The sequence below is a fragment of the Miscanthus floridulus genome, chromosome 3, assembly GCF_019320115.1.
Source record: "Miscanthus floridulus cultivar M001 chromosome 3, ASM1932011v1, whole genome shotgun sequence".
Lineage (NCBI taxonomy): Eukaryota > Viridiplantae > Streptophyta > Magnoliopsida > Poales > Poaceae > Miscanthus > Miscanthus floridulus.
The window spans coordinates 26,022,701-26,036,230 of record NC_089582.1 but is presented as its reverse complement, the minus strand read 5'-3'; the positions used below and the strand labels follow the sequence as shown (position 1 = coordinate 26,036,230).

Below are 13,530 nucleotides of genomic sequence, written 5' to 3'. Positions count from 1 at the left end.
TCACGATTAACCTAGAAACAAAGTAAAAAAGTTCATCGCCATGAATAAGGGATTTACAGATCGTCGCCATGAACAGAAGTCATTGATCTCACCTCATGCGTCGGAGACGCTGGCTCACTGGCATGTTTTCCTCCGATATCTCCTCCGTCGTTTGCTTGCCGCGGTTATCCTCACCGGCCATGGATTTGATTGGATCTACGAGAAGGGAAGGGAACCGCTATAGGGTATTGGAAGGTGAAGAAGTGCGAAGAACAGTTGCCAGTGGAGATGTGTTCGAGGCTGAAACCATCGGCTGGTATTTGAAGCCATGAAGCGAAAGAGGTGAACGCCTCGGGAAATGCAGTAGACAACTGCAATTAATAAAAGGTGAATCGTCGCCTCACTAATGTCAAAGAGAATACGGCGTTGGGCGACTGAAGGTAGAAAACCGAAGGGTTCTCTTAATAGAAGCCGTGTTTTCAGACTCAATTGGAGTAAGACCAGAGGTCTGGGATCGGCTAATTTAAATTGACTCTTTAGCCAAAGCAAAGATACAATGAGACAGCAAGAAAGTATGGTTATTATCAGTTCTACGCAAAATACATGTGTTAACCTATGGGTTACAAGTTCAAAACATCCTGGATAATTTTTAGTATTTCTAGCCGAACAACATCAGCTTCTGCAATCTTTTGCTCATATTCTTCGGCTGTTCCAGGAGTGTTCTCAAGACTACTGCGGATGGCTCTGCTTCCTTTCACTTTGGCCAACAGTTCCTATTTCTTCTGTTTGATAGCATCGGGTATTTGGGCCAGAGCAGACTTGCGACGATCAATGGCAACCTTCATATTTTCTAGTTCCTTCTCAAGTTCAGTGTGCCTGATTTCCAGTTGGGAAAGCTCTGGATCAGTCCTAGGGGAAGAATTTTTCAGATCATTAATCAGCCGCATCAACTCTTTAGCCTCTTGCCTGTTAGAGTTATCCTTGGCCATCAAAGCTTCACGATTGGACAGGTTCCTTTGAATCTTTTTCACCTTCAGGGCTTGGTCTTCAAAGGTAGACAAATGTGACAAGACTCTGAAGAGGGCTAGGGATGGATCACCCTTTATAGCCAAGAAGACTCTCTGCATTGAATCAGTATCTTGGACCAAGTCGGCTACGTTCTTCTCAAGCATTGGCAATATGTGTCTTAGCCGATTTCTGGTCTTTTCCGACAGGGCTTCGCTAGAAGGAGTAGCTGACGATCTGATCTCATCCTTGTCAAAATATTCCTCAAGATCGAGAGAGTAGCTCCGAGCTGGAAGACTGAGTGCCTGTGTACAAGGAAAACGCGATTAGGAGGTTTGAATCGGTTTATCAAAAAGCGGATGACAAAGAAGATGTAATACTTTCTTTGTGATAGCCTCTATCAGAAGAGGGGGAACAACTGATGATGCATCGATGACATCTGGTTGAATTGGCTCCAAGCTTTCAGCATTGGTGTCTGCAATAACAAGGAAGGATTTTAAATTCATGTTTGTTGCAAAGAAACGAATGGAGCAAGTAACTCCCTCACCATTAGTTGTTTGCCGGGCTGGGGAATCAACAGCCTGAGTATGGATGGCAACAAGACCATCTTCAGCGCCGGTAGGGTCACTGAGAGGACTGTCAGGTGTTTCCTCAAGAAGTATCTGGCACAAGTAAAAGGGTCAGGTAAAGGGTAAAAGACTAAGTAAATCAAAAGGTTAAAGAAAACACTTCGACAAGCATCAAGGAAAAATTCACATTTTCTGCCGTTGTGAAAGCATCGGTTACTTCCACCGAAATCGGCTCCTGTTGAGGATCGGCCGACAAAGGTTTGGTTGGTGTTGAATCAAGCACCTGAGACAGTAGCCCCGCACCCAAAGCAGACTAGGATGCAATGCTCGATAACTGTGAGAAAATGGGGTCAGAAAATTGAACATCGGTTTGAGGAAAGTATGAATCGTTCACCTGAACAGCTGATGTCCTTGTCCTATGGAGTCTTTTTCCGATAGTAGCCTTCTGAGTTGCCCCTGGAACCACCTTGCGCTTTGGGGATTGATGTGTCACGATCATGGGAACGACAGGGGTTCTCATCAACTTCTTCAAAGAAGGTGCGGTTGATCCCATCCTTGAAACTGGGCATGACGGTTGGTAATCTATAAGATGCCCTTTCCTATCCAGGCTTGGAGGATCGAATTCAATATCCTGAAAAGATCGATTAGAACAGTTGGCAAGAGAATTCGCCAAGTAATCTCTCTGAAAAGGGGATGAAAGATTACCTCACTGTCAGAAGTAAATTCCCCGTCCAGAGCTATACATAGAGGATGGATTGGCCCACAGAAGAGATGGGAACGCCATTCTTGCCACCAGGAGTCAAAAAGGTTGGAAGAAAAATTGGCTCTGACCCAATCATGCAAGGAAAAGGAAGGAAGGTCTGATCCCAATTGAAAGGCTCTGGAAGCTTCTAGCACATCACTGATATCCTCTCTCGACTTTAGGATGTTCTTGAAGAACAGGCAAGGGGGAGGTTGACTGAGGCTAAACTGACGGGCCACAAAAGAAGGGTTGTAAAACTCATAGGTTGGAGGATTGCCTGGAATGGAGGAACCTTTAACCATTTTGCCATGACCGTGACGAAATTTAGCTGGGAGAACGCAGGGCTTAATAAAAGAATTAAAGATCGCAGCCGCTGTCTTATCCGAACAGCCGGATTCAAACCGGAATTTGAATGGAAAAGTCAGTTCATCATTCTCATTATAAGGTAGCCAAGTCAGGACAACTGCATCAAACCTTCTGTAAAACTTTTTAAAGAGGTGGCCAACGTCGAAGTCAATTATTATGGCCGATGCAGCCTCGCCATAACTCGTATACTATCGAGCTCTTCCTTCTTCGCCTCTATATTCCTCATCAAAATTAGAGGAAGGAAAGCTCAGGTCTTTGAGATCAGGCCTCACCATCTTGTGCATGTACAAATTGAGCCACAATTGTATCAGCCACCAGGGGCCGCTGATAGTCTGTATTGGTTCATTCTTCAATAATTGGGCAGCCACCTGGTATATCAGATGATAAGCAGCTCCTAGCAGATATTTTCCAAGAGGGATATCCTTGCCTAATGCTAGATGCTCTGCCATGAGTTTGTGATTGTAAGTCGGACCACAAGATGTCCCACAAAAGATGAATTTCTCCAACCACATATTCAGAAAAGCCACATATTCTCGTTCGATGATAGGTGATTCATCTTCGACGTGATTCAAAATATAACTTGCCCATCCGGTGCAGTCTGCTATCTTGGCCAGTCTTTTGGAGCCGGCACTCAAGTACTCATAGGGTTGCACTAATCCAGTAATTCTAAGGCCGGTCAACATATACACATCGGCCAGAGTAATGGTCATTGGGCCATGACAAAAAATAAAAGCATTCAGAGCATTAGACCAGAAATAAGAAGCAGAGATCGAGAGTGGCTAGCTGGCCAAGGTTCCGACGGCGGACGCGAGCGTCGCAGCTGTGGCGGCACGACGCGGACGTGGACGCGCTGGTGCGCGCCGTGTGCGACTGCCTGCGCACGGGGCTGGAGCTGGCGCGCGTGTATCCATATCCATCTTGGCGCGTCGGGTGAGGGAGGCGGAGGCACAGCTGGGTGGAGCATGAGAATGAGCAAGCGTGTGACGGTGAGGAAGACGTGTGGGTGGAGCATGCTTGCAGCGTGTTTGTAGAAATGTCTACGAAGACCAGACCTCAGGTAAGTGCGTTTGGTTGTAGTTCACTTGTTTTTGTGGTTTCTAGTAAGTACTGTACTTGAATTTGGGAAGGTGAAACTTGATTACGTGGATTAAAATTTAGTTCCAACAAATCAAGCTCAGTAAACCATGTAACGTAGGACGACGTGGCATTGCAATCACATACAACGGATGCAACTTATGTGCATGCCGGTGAATTATTGTCAGTGTAATGGTAACCATGGTGTTCTACAATTCATTAATTATTTTGTTCGGTCATGGATTCATCGAGAAGGTTGAGCAGTTGCTTGCTTGTTTCGGTGAAGAAGAGGCGACTTGGATGAAGATGTGGGTGGTAATTCTACCTAGTTCTAGTGCAAGGTGATCATAAACAACTGGTGCAGCCAAACAAACATCAGCTCAGCAGAGCCAAGCCTGTATGCTACATGTTAAACAGACACAGCTAGTTGCACAAAATCAGCCTGCCCCATGACAGCCTGGTCCAGGTAAACAAACAGGCCCATAATAAAATAGACGAGGTACTTAGGCTTATCAAGAGCATGCGGTAGTACGTTCAAGCTCAACCACACACACAAACTTACAATGGACAGTCCTCAACTGACATAAGCCACGAAGCATCCAACCTATTCCTTTTTAATTACAATTACTATTATCTTCTGAGTCCAATGAAACACTACGTAAAAAATGTTTTTTTAGCACCGGGACGAATTTTTTATAGGGACGGCGGGTGATAGAGCCGCCCCTACAAATGGTTGTGAAATGAGCCGCCCTTACAAATGAATTTGTAGGGGCGGCCGGTGTTATCAGCCGCCCCTACAAATGGTCCGATTTGTAGGGGCGGCTCAATATTGAAGCGCCTCTACAAATGGACGCCGAATATTAAAAAGTAAGCACTAAAATTCAAATTTTATAAACGACCTCAGATGAAGAAACCACCAAAATGAAAGTTGTAGATCTCGAAAAGTTATGAAACTTTGTAGTTGACAACTTTTTCAGTTGAAATCATTTACTACTTGAAAATACTGTTATACATTATTGTTCCCGTTTTGTCCTCTAATTCAGAGCCAATTCTTAAAACTGGTCTAGTTTTCGCATACGAACTCCGATTTCGACGTCCCATATATCAAAATCGATCAGAATTTTTTTTTGGATCCGTCCATCCCCGGCATTGGTCAAAAACTGGTCACAAGATCATCTTTTCTTGGTCACAAGCTTTTTGTCGATTTTGAGCACGTCTTCTGAAATTTCCACGGGCCACGTCTTTCACTTGTTTGAGCTCATATTTTCTGTGGTTACTTCTTTTGTGCTCCTAAGTGAAGAAAAAATATCAAAAAAAGAAAAAGAAAAAGTCAAAATTTCCCAAAAAAACAACGACAGCCTAAAAAATAAAAAAAAGAGAGAGGCAAAAGAGGAACAATATCTAGAGGAGCACATAGAGAAGGTCAAACGTTATTTTGGAATACTAATTGATTTCAGATGAAAAAATCATGAACATAGACGCCCTGTTCGCTGGTTGGTTTCTGGGCTGATTTGGGCTGGCTGGTGCTGGTTTGTTGTGAGAGAAAAACACTGTTGGCTGGCTGGTTTGGGCTGGCTGAAACCAACAAGCGAACATGGTGAGAAGTTGCAGAATTTATCAAGATCTACAAGTTTTATTTTGGTCATTTCTTTATCCGATAAAGTGGTAATAACATTGTTCACAAAATTTACATATCTCTCTTATAGTTTCATAAACAATAAGAGGGATATGTAACATTTGTGAACAATGTTACTACCACTATGTCGGATGAATAAATGATCAAAATAAAAGTTGTAGATCTCGGAAAGTTATAAAACTCTATAGTTGACAACTTTTAAATTTGAAATCATCTTGTCAAGGAAAATTACGTTTGAATTTGTAAAATTTGAAATTTAAATTTTGTAAACGACATCGGATGGAGAAACAACCGAAATAAAAGTTGTAAATCTCAAAAAGTTATAAAACTTTGTAGTTGACAACTTTTTGATTTGAAATCATCTTGTCAAGAAAAACTACGTTTGAATTTTCAAAAATTTGAAATTTGAATTTTTTAAACGACCTCGGATGGACAAACAGTAAAAATGAAAGTTGTAGATCTTGAAAAGTTATGAAACTTTGTAGTTGATAACTTTCTCATTTGAAACCATCTTGTCATGGAAAACTACGGTCGAATTTCTCAAATTTGAAATTCAAATTTTATAAGTGACATCGGATGGAGAAACTACCAAAATAAAAGTTATAGATCTCGAAAAGTTATAAAACTTTGTAGTTGACAACTTTTTCATTTGAATTAGTTTAGGGTCTCAAACAATCAATTTATGCTCAGTTTTGTATACTACATAGGGAATCAAAATGAATTGTGACACAAGTGAATGTGAGGTGTAGTGGTAGAGGAGATGGAGAGAGGTCGCCAGTCCAAATCCCGGCTAGCGCAAAGTGTGCAAAAATCATGAAAAAATGCTGCAACCATAAAGTGAGGGTGTGTGTGGCTGATAGTGCGGACCTCCTCGGTTAAAAAAAATTTTGCTATTTTTTTGCTCCTTTTTTCGTGGTTTCTGAAAATTGATTTGTAGGGACGGCTCAATATCCAGCCGCCCCTACAAATCAGTGATTTTTAGCCACCCTTTCATAGGGGTGGCTGACAAAACCGCCCCTACAGAGGGTTACCAGCCGCCCCTAAAAATCTTTTTCTACGTAGTGAAATTTGCATTAAGTAATTAGGAGTTGCTCAAATAAATTAAGTAATTAGGAATTGGTTGAGTATCAATTGCTGGGTGCTTGTCTTGAAATTCAGATATCTTTTCTTGTCACCACGCTAGCATGTGTACGTTACCTCGAGTTGATGCTTAGCTCTGCTTAGTAGATAAAGGTCGAACGATGGGTTCATTGTTTGCACTTTACTCGGTTACAATCTTTATGGAACATGGAATATTGTTTAATATGAGACCGGGCGGTTTGTTGACCTTGCGTATGGAGCCTCCAGCGATTTCATCAGGGCTACCCCACCGCCAGTAGACTTAGCAGTGGCTTCACTAGTAGAGAAACGACCTTTGATTCATTTTGAAATTTAGCTTTAGTCTTGGTATTTTTCGCGCCTGGAACTAGAGAAACCTTTAGTCCCGGTTGGTAGCTCCAACCGGGACTAAAGGTCCCTGCCCAACGGCTAAAAGTGCGAGAATCTTTAGTCCTAATTTAAAACACGAACCCGGACTAAAAGTGTGACTTTTAGTCCTGGTTTAAGACACCAACCCGGACTAAAGGTACCTTTAGTCCCGGTTTGTGTCTCAAACCCGGACTAAAGGTGTCTCCAAACTAAATTTAAAAGGAAAGAGTATCTTATCTAAGTAAGATGTGTGGTGGTAGGTGAGATGGTAACGCATGCAAGAGCTGAAGTGGGAGGTTGTAGGTTCGAATCTCCATAGCTGCAACTTTTTTTTACCCAATAAACACCTCTAGTCCCGGTTGTAGGATCCGGGACTAAAAATTAAGACCTTTAGTCCCGATTTCGTAGTCTCGGTTCCAAAACCGGGATTACAGGGGGTTGAGAACCGGGACTGCAACTCGTTTTTCTACTAGTGCTTTAAGGTCCAGCTAGGTTCGGATGCCATGTTGTACAAAAAGTAGGTGCTCTACATGTGTCATCGTTGCCTGCAGAAGCTATATATGCTTTGGAGAGAAAATGTGGTCCATGCAAGATAAGAAGAGGGAGAGAGAGATAAAAGTGGTGCACGGTGAAAGAAAAAAGCAAGGTGGACAAGTATAAAAGACAAGGTGGTTTACATTATGTGAATAATAGTATTAATATCTCCTAGTCTATATGGTTCACTTTAATTATACTGAGACCAGTAGCAGTGTTAGCCTGCATTGGAGCTGCCCTCAGGCGTCCTGCTGCTTCTCCTGACGAAAATGTTTAGGGCTCCTTTGATTCAAGGATTTTCATAGGAAAAATAGAGGATTCCATTTCCTATAGGATTGAGACTGTTCATGCATTTGGAATGGAGGATTGGACCATGGGAAGGCTGAAGGAAAATTTCCTACGCCTCTCATTTCAAAGGAAAACTGTAGGAAAAGAAACATCCAGCTGAACCTCATTTTTCTCATCCCCTTCATGTAGGATCGAGTCAAATGTGCCTGTCGCCACTAATGCAAAGGGTTTAGGGTGCGTGCAAATGGAGCATTTAAAGATCAATTCTGTATGACTACAATAATTTATCTATATCTTTCCAATTCCTTTCCTGTGCTCTATCCAAAGGGTGTACTCCTTGTTTTTCTTGTGTTTCTCAATCCTCTGTTTTGCATATGTGTATTTCTACCAAAATCCTACGTTTTTTCTATTCCTGTGCTTCAAAGAGGGCCTTAATTAACGACTTCAGCTGGCGGCTGTCTGGCGCAAACATTAGTTTTCAAGTACTCCTACTCTTGCATTGTAACCGGATCAATCGACGTGTCCTGGTGACGTTGAATAATGGTCATGTCTTGGTGTTGGTGTCATCCCTAAAGTTTGAAATCGCTGATATAAAAGCCAAAAGAGAAATTTTGAGAAAGCTCATATTTGTTCTGCAACACCACATCTTGTCCGCCCCATTTTTTTGTTCAGAATGCAACATGACCTCAAAGAAATACGATATTTAGTTCCATCAAACTAGCCCAAAATCAACGGGAAAAAGTTATCACTATAATACAAGTACGAACATGTTATTATTACCATTTTTTTGAGCAATCTTGTGGTAATTTTTCTTGAACTTAATTTTCTACGGAACAATGTTAGCTTTCATAAGTTATCATGGGAAAATCGCAAGTGCTCACCGGCATCCTTGCCTGCCGTAGTGTGTAGGCCCCGCGGTTAGCGGCATATGCAAGGGCTCTGCATGATTGATTTGGAATCTCCCTCCATCCCAAATTGTAAGTCATTCTAAGAATTTTGGAGAGTCAAAGCTTCTCAAGTTTGACCAAAATTATAAAAAAAATTACAAAGATTTATGACATCAAATAGGTATACTATAAAAATATAATTAACAAAGAATCTATTGGTACTTAGTTAGTATTATAAATGTTATTATCTTATTATATAAACTTGGTCAAACTTGAGATGCTTTGACTCTCCAAGATTCTTGGAATGACTTACAATTTGGGATGGAGGGAGTATTATTTTGCATGTGGCCGGCATGCAACGTAGGAGGTCAGGGACGCAGACGATTCCTGTTCGCGATAGCGCACAATCGTGTGCGTACATGTTTCCAGCTTATCTCTCTTAGTTTATTTCCGTCTTATCTCTCCCGGTGGTCTTGTTTTGATCCGTGTTTCCATCTAATCTCTCCTGGTGATCTTGTTTGGCCGAGCGCGCGCACGAATACCGGATTGGACGAAACCTTCCTTTCAAGGCTTTTTAGTGTAGAGAGAAGACATGCAAAACTGAAGAGAAATCAGAGAGCACATGCCGAGTGCGTGCACGAATACCGGATTGGACGAAACCTTTCGAGGATATCAGGAAATAATTCTAAGAAAATGCTGATTCGGTGTCAATGAAATGCAAGCTCTTTGAGTCCGGGTGGACAGGTTTTCACCACAGCTCCGCAAGGAACCCACTAACTGACCTACGATCAGTTCGCCTTTAATTTTTTTTTATGAGAGACAGAATGGCTAAGTATTTTTTTGAGAGACAAAATGACTAAGTATTTAATAAGTAATACTAGAAAACAGTTTGGCCCAATACGATCCTGGAGCTGGGCAGGGCTTCGTCTTATGGGCCGGTCCACCTACTAAGCCCACCACGCCGGGGCTCATCCCTTTCCATGGACGCCCCAGCGCGCGACGCGTCAATGGAGGGAGCTCCTCCGGTCCGGGTCACCTTTAGCTCCGCGCCCCTGCCCCGCTCCACCTCACCTCCCCGGCCCCTACCTTCCTCTCCTTCCCGCCCGCGCCGTCCGCTCCTCCGCCTCCCCATGGGGCCCCTCCCCGCCTGCCCCTCCGCGCGGTGGCCGCTGCCGCCGCCGACCCCCGCGCCGCGCACGCGGCGGCGGTCAAGTCCGGCGTGCTCGGCGCCTCCCCGGACGCCCGCGCCGCCAATGCCGTCATGTGCGCGTACCTCCGCGCGGGCCGCCTGGCCGACGCGCGGGACGTGTTCGACCGGATGCCCGCGCGCGACGCCGCCTCCTACAGCGCGCTCATCTCGGGCCACGCGCGCCTCGCCGGCGGCTCCGGCTTCGCCACCGCCGCCGCCGCGGAGCTGCTCGGCCGCATGCGCCTCGCGGACGGGCTGCTCCCCACCGAGTACACCTTCGTGGGCCTCCTCACCGCCTGCGCCCGCAGGGGCAACCCGCGCCTCGGGACGCAGGTGCACGCCCTCGCCGCCAAGTCCGGCCACGCCTCGTCGCTCCTCGTGGCCAACGCGCTCCTCGGCATGTACGTCAAGTGCGGCCGCTTCGGGGACGCGATGAGGGCGTTCGACGGCATGGACCACCGCGACGTCTCGTCGTGGAACGCCGTCCTGGCCGGGCTCGTCGAGCTGGGGCGGCACGAGGAGGCGTTCGAGCTGTTCGGCGAGATGCGGGCTAGCGGGGACGTCTGTGCCGACAGGTTCACCCTGTCGGCGCTCCTCACCACGGCGGGCGAGGGGTTTGGCCAGCCCCAGGGCGAGGCCGTGCATGCTCTGTTGCTCAAGTCGGGGCTGGAGACGGACCTGAGCGTGGGCAACGCGCTCATCGGGGGTTCTACGCGGAGCATGGGGCCTCTGTTGAGGATGTGGTGAGCGTGTTCCAGAGGATGCAGGTGAAGGACGTGATTTCGTGGACCGGTCTGCTGAATGGGTACATGGAGTTCGGTCTCGTCGACATGGCACTGGACGTGTTTGAATGGATGCCGCAGAGGAACTTCGTTACATATAATGCGGTTCTCACTGGGTTTTGTCGGAAAAAGGAAGGCGTGCGCGTCACGTTTGCCAAGAAGGCGGGCCTCCGAGGTCTCGGTTTGTTTAGGCAAATGGTGGAGGATGGGCTGGAGATCTCAGTTGTCACAGTGACGGGCGTGCTGAATGTCTGTGCTATTGCTGCGGATAGGAAGGCGAGCGAGCAGGTTCATGCTTTTGTGATCAAGTGTGGATGCATGTCTAGTCCGTGGATTGATGCTGCGTTGATTGATATGTGCATCAAATGTGGCCGATCTGGAGACGCACATCTGTTATTTGAGCAATGGCAGCATGAGGAGAGCTTTCACATTGCCTGGAATTCTCTACTGCTGGCTAGTGTCAGAGATGGTGAGTATGAGAAAGCATTTTCGACCTTCCTTCAGATGTTTAGAAGCAGTGGTGTAGAATTCATCGATGAGTTCATGTTGACTGCTGTCCTTGGGGCGTGGCAGTCTAGGTTTTGTTGAACTTGGAAAGCAATTGCATTCCTTTGCTGCAAAATCTGGGCTTCTGTGCGCTCGTGGAGTTGGTAACGCGTTTATTAGTATGTACGGCAAGTGCGGGGAGTTGAAAGATGCGGCCAATTTCTTTGAGCGGATGACTTGTCGAGATTTGGTGTCATGGAATGCAATGGTCACTGCCCATCTTCTTCTTCATCAGGGGGATGAGATATTGAAGATATGGTCTGAGATGGAGAGATTAATGATCAGGCCTGATTCCATTACCTTTCTTCTGGTCATATCTGCTTGCAGTCACACAAGCTCAGACTCCACAGAGAAATGCAGGGAACTCTTTCTTTCTATGCCAAGCACATATGGCATTGAACCAGCCATGGAGCACTATGCAGCCTTTGTTTATGTCCTTGGCTGCTGGGGCCATTTTGACGAGGCAGAGCAGCTTATAGGTGGTATGCCATTGAAGCCTGATGCATTAGTTTGGCGGTCTTTGCTAGACAGCTGCAGCAAGCAGTCCAACATGGCCGTGCGGAGGCGAGCCATAAAGCATCTGCTGGCATTGGAGCCACAAGACCCATCCACATACGTGCTGACTTCAAACCTGCTATCTGAATCAGCAAGGTGGCACTCCTCTGAGAACACAAGGCTACAGATGCGTGAAAAGGGTATGCGCAAGATCCCAGCCAGGAGCTGGACGTTTCACGGCAACATGGTCCATTCATTTTTCGCACGGGATAGAGCACACCCACAGTCCAGGGACATATACGCCGGCCTGGATGTGCTGATCCTTGAGTGCATAAAGGATGGGTACGAGCCGGACACCACCTTCGTCCTGCACGACGTCGAGGAGTACCAGAAGAGGCACTTTCTGATGTACCACAGCGTGAAGCTAGCGTCAATGTATGGCCTTCTGATGGCAGGCCCTGGACAGATCGTCCGTGTGGTGAAGAACATCCGCATGTGCGGGGATTGCCACTCTTTCTTGGAGCACGCCTCTGCTGCCACCGGTAAAGTGATCTCGGTCAGGGACTCTGTCTGGGTTCCACATTTTCAGGGGAGGGAAGTGTTCCTGTAGACAATAGAGACTGGCAGAATGGTGCCAGTTTTGACATGTTTGCAGTTTAGGAACTATAGGAGTTGCCCTTGTCCTTAGGTCTTGTACATCACTATTATATTCTTCAGGTGCCTAATGCATTCACGCGGAAATATTTCTCAGAGTACAAAGGTCAACACCCGGTTTGTTTTAGTTTCAGTTATCTTACTTTTGCTGTTTTGCTTTTATGGCATTATCAAATCGCTTTGCAAGGTTCCTGTTTGCACTTCCTCGGGGGCTTGTCTTACCAAGGCCATTGGGGAAGTGGCAATAGGGCAGGTATTTCCGCAGCCCTCCAGGTCCAGGCCGTTGGATGAAGGGCAGCTGGCAGAGAGATAACCAAAGTGAAGACAATGCTGAGGCTGGTCAGAACTGTCAGGTACATACTTGTTCCTGTATGGCTAAACTGTTAGAAACTGATCAATAACGTGATGTATGTTGTGCTTATGCCTGCTTGCCACGGGATAATTTGTTGGACCAGGTAGCAACCACACACATTTATTAAAACCAATTAGCATAATAGCATGATAGAATGGGAGCTCTTTCTGTCTGATTCTGTTACTTTTGTTTGATCAATTATAGCTCTGCAATCTATCTTAGCACAGGCAGATCGGTTGACCTTTTTTGACAATACTCTCTTCCGAATGCACATGCATGTCTTTCTAAGAGTTGCTTAAGTAGTGGTTTGAGAATATCAATATTCAAAACATCTTGCTGCATCAGTACTTTCAGTCGCTCAGTTTTCCACAATGTCAATCGCAGGGATTCTTAGCTCAGCTAAGCATTTGCTGCAGCAGTGGTCATGGGAGTTAGAGGTGGACTCAATGATCTGCTGTGTGGTTTGAACAAAGCTTTGTCGCTGATTGTGGGAGCTGGTACGTTGGCAGCAGGTCTTATGGCCACTTCTTGAGTCGTATTTACAGGTTACACACGTACATTGTTGTACGGGAGCGCCTGACTTTTGTGTTGACTGTTGATCGTTGACCTTTCGTTTCTCATGGAGAGTTATGGACATATAGATGGAATGATACTTTGTCATGGAGAGTTATGGACATATTGCTGGAATGATACTTTGTCTAGCACTCGAGCTAGTGGCTGTCTTGTTCATATTGTCAGTTATGGACACTCTAGTTCGGCATGCCCGAGCCTCTAGTCACCCGCCCCGCCGCCTGCGACACCATCCAGCCTGCCGCCACCCCTGCCGATGCCGCGCTGTCCCTCATGCCGTCATCTTTGTCCGGTCCTGACTTCTGACATCCTTAGGACTCAGGTCCTGATCCTGTTACTACTTGCATTATGTTTCATTTGGAACATTGTGCTTGCTAGTTTATTGCTGCTAAAAT

At 45.8% G+C, this 13,530-nt stretch overlaps 1 pseudogene; it reads left to right on the top strand.

Moving 5' to 3' along the window:
* The first annotated feature begins 2,120 nt into the window (after nucleotides 1-2,120).
* Nucleotides 2,121-13,178, top strand: LOC136543359 (pentatricopeptide repeat-containing protein At5g03800-like; annotated as a pseudogene).
* The last annotated feature ends 352 nt before the right edge of the window (nucleotides 13,179-13,530 follow it).